Source organism: Sapajus apella, unplaced genomic scaffold, assembly GCF_009761245.1.
Source record: "Sapajus apella isolate SASKATOON/1434 unplaced genomic scaffold, GSC_monkey_1.0 scaffold16, whole genome shotgun sequence".
Taxonomy (NCBI): Eukaryota; Metazoa; Chordata; class Mammalia; order Primates; family Cebidae; genus Sapajus; species Sapajus apella.
Genome location: NW_022436956.1, coordinates 32,344,942 through 32,348,739, shown reverse-complemented (window position 1 = coordinate 32,348,739; position 3,798 = coordinate 32,344,942). Strand labels below are relative to the sequence as shown.

The following is a 3,798-nucleotide window of genomic DNA, read 5'->3' as shown; positions in this document are numbered from 1 at the left end:
TCATCGCCATCTTGGTTTTGGTGGGATTTAACAGGGTTCTTTTCTGCAAACTGTTTTATCAGCAAGGTCTTTATGACCTATATTTTGTGCTGACCTCCTGTCTCATCCTGTGACTAAGAATGCCTTAACTTACTGGGAATGTAGCCCAGTAGGTCTTAGCATTATTTTTTTAAGCCCCTATTTAAAATGGAATTACTCTGTGTGTGTGTGTGTGTGTGTGTGTGTGTGTGTGTGTGATTTTATGCCACAAAAAAGTTTTTCGGAATATATTTGTTATACATCCACTATTCCAAGAGTGAAATGATATCAAACAGATTACACAAGCGCATAAAACAGAGAAAACCATTCTACAATATATACAGTGCTGTAAGTGGTTGCTATTTTTACAGTTCTCTTTTGAAAATAATCTGCTGAATTTTTTTTGCTGATAACGCTTCAGAGTGATGTTGTCTTCAATCTACAGGGAAATCTCCCTGTAGATTTCCACAGGGACTCAAGAGTGTAACAATCCAATATATTTTATAGGTGGTATTTAACATTTTACCAGTAATTACAAATCATTTTTTCCCCACTTTTTTTCAAAAGTCTTGGATGATGAAGAATTATGACTTTCACCACCACTACAGTGTTCATATAAAGTTTTAGCAGCTTTCAAAATAGAGTTAGGAGAATTCAGACCAACAAGCTGGCCAAGAACGTATTTCATTTCTTCAGTGGTTCCCTTGGCTATTTGTTAACCTGGATGAGTTTGAATTTGAACATATGGATGAGCCAGGAGCTCAGAAATGGATATCCTCTGTTTAGGGTCCCTTATTAAACAACACTTTAACACATCTTGAAGATCTATCTCTGGAGTATCAGGAAATTCAATTTCTTGATTAGGATCAATTATGACATGCAATTTAGAAATCTGATTAATTATATGCTGAAATGGTGTCTTCCCATAGGTCATATAGTACAAAATACATCCTAAGGACCAAACATCACTTTTGGGTCTTATCTTTGACTTAGATTTCCCATTCTCTCTGAAAAAAGACATATCTTTGATTGCTTCTGGTGGCATATAATTAGCTGTGCCAACCTGAGAATCTTTAACAATACTTGTTGCATTTGGTTTGTGATCCCAAAATCAATTAGCTTTAACATTCCATCCACTATCAGAAAGTTATCTGGTTTAAGATCACTGTGAACAATGCCATGTTGATGGATTGTGTGAACTGCCTCTAACATATTTTTCCAGTAACTCTTGCATTCCCATGGGTCAATGGATTTTTTTCTTTTTAAGCCAACTATTAAGATCATTATTTCCACACTCCATTACCATGTAGATGTACTGGTTTGTGATTTCATAATCATAAAGCCGGATGATCTTATCACTGTGTTGTTGTAGTTTATTCAAATAAGCTATTTCGTTCTGGTAACTATCAAGAGTTTGGTTATCTGCTTCTTCTAAGTTCACATATTTTATAGCATATATCTGTTTTTTTGTTTGTTTGTTTGTTTTATGTTAGTGCTGACTGTGTTGTAATTGGACTGCTGGGGAGTACTGCTGGGGACGTAGCCTCGTGGGGACATGCTGCTTGTGTTGCGACTGTAGCCGACTTGGTCATTGGCTTGTGATGTCTCCGACACGTTGACGGCTAGCTGGCTGCTGAAGGAGTTGACGCCCATCATGCCCGTGTGCGCAGGGGTGTTGCCCAGGGTGGGTATCTGGTTGTGATTGCGGGGAACGCTGTACAGCGCCTCGGCGATGTCCGCTGCTCGCTTCAAGATGATCTCCTGGTTGTTGTGAGGCATTCCGTATAAGGCTTCTACCAGGTCCGCCGCCCTCTTCAGTAACACCTCCTTGAGTAACCTTTCAGGATCACCCGGATGTCTTGGGATCACGTTCTGCAACCTCTGATAGCCGTAATCTATGTTTGGTTCATTAAGGGTGGTGTAGACAAAGCGCCCAGGAGCCCCTTTGCAGAACTGCTTGGATTTGTAGGAGAGGGTCACTTCGATTACGCCAGGAATGTGCCTCGGCGGGATCTGGACTCGGATGGCATGGGGAGTTGTCAGCTCACTCCACACCAACATAGTGCCGAACACAACTTGCAGCCCGTCAAAGAAGTTGTCGCCATTTCTGATGACAGTGGCATCCCCCCTGGTCCAGCCTTCACTGGGACTGATGGCCTTGATGCACGGAGTGGCTTCTGACGAGTCTAGGCGGCAGGCCTGCCTCCCGTGTTTGGAATCGTTGTGCACAAACATGTTGTCTGACATGGCCAGCACGTGGCCATCCACGTTGACTGTTGTCGATACAACAACCTGGAATCTCCACATATCTCGAGGGTTGCTGGCATTCTTCAAACAGTTATGATTGCACTTGAGGAAAAACTTTAGAAAGAATCTGTCCATGATTACAGGGTCTGAGGGCATTTCGTTTCTATTGCCACGACTTTTCTTGTCACAGCACCAGCTGCACATGATCTTGTGGGTCAGCAGCACACGGCACATCTCGGGGTTCTTGTCCTGGCCCTCGTATACGATGGCCTGTTTGGTCATTGAATCTATGAGGCGAACATACAGATCTTGCTCTGTCCTGACTCCGTTGCTGTACGATAACTGAAGTTTATAGTGGATGCCGTTATTGGTTTTCTCGTTGTTTGGCTCTTTCTCTTTCTCCACAAAGAGGACATCTGTGGATGCCCCTGCCCTGTAGCCACCAGCCCCTTGCTGCTCTCCCTTTAATGCCAAATGGCCCCTGCCTAGAGCACAGGCCCCAACCTGTGTGCTGGGGTCCCCAGCAGCAAACACTGGAAAGTCTTTTTTTTTCTTTTCTTCTTTCCCACCCCTTAATTTTAACTTTGTGGTAACTGAGTGTCCCTGCGTGCCTGCTTGTGAGTGTGCGAGCGGCAGTGCCGTTCCGGAGGCCTGGTTCATCTGGAGTTTTGAGGGGTGAGGGGACCAGAGCAGTGGGACCAGCGTGGGGGTCAGCTTCTCTTCCCCACCTGGAGCCAGGGGCTGCCCAAGTAACCAGCTGTGGTCCTGCCCTCTGCCTCCCTGATCCCTCCCCACTGTCGCCTCTTTATGAACTTCAATTGAAAACCACTTCCCTCCATCTTCTCCTGCTCCTGTGTGGAGGGGGAACGTGTGCTGGCCAGGGCAGAGGACTGAGCACCTGAGCCTGGGGCTGGCTCCCCGGGGTCCCTGACTCAGCTGGTGGCTGTGGAGCTGAGTCCTCTCCCCATAACCCTTGCGAGGCCAGCACCCATCATCACTACCTGCACCTGTTGTGGTCCCACCCTCTGGAGGCCTGGGAACCTGGCTGCGCAGCCTGGGAAGGCTGGAGAGGCAGATGGTGGCACCCACCAGCTCTCTCCCCATCCGGCCTCTTCCCTGGGGGCCAGGCCTTACCCGTGTGGTGGTGGGTGGGCTGATTGTCAAGACGTGTCATGTACATTTATATCAAAAATAAATGACCACGAGGCTTGCCTCGTGGTCAGAACAAATTTATAGACAAAAATGTAATGTGATGTATGGAAATTGGAAGTGAGCTACAGAAACAGCTGGATTGGTTACAGCTCAGCATTTGCCATATTTGAACACTCAGCAGTATATGACTCGTTGAAGTATGGCTGCTGGGATTGGCCAAGACTCAGTGATTGTTACAGGCACATACTCCTAAGTTAGGTTTTCAATCTTGCCTACCTATTAAGTTAGGTATTGAGTTCACCCTACCTATTGAGTTCATCCACAAGGACTCAAATATAAAAGTATAGAGTCCTTCCTGGCAGGGTGTAGTGGCTCACACCT

General features: G+C 45.8%; 1 pseudogene across 1 annotated transcript; it reads right to left on the bottom strand.

The window, feature by feature from the left end:
- Positions 1 to 474: 474 nt before the first annotated feature.
- LOC116556409 lies at positions 475 to 3,592 on the bottom strand (annotated as a pseudogene). The gene has a single exon (XR_004270982.1). The product of XR_004270982.1 is annotated as a transcription factor COE3 pseudogene (transcript).
- Positions 3,593 to 3,798: the final 206 nt, after the last annotated feature.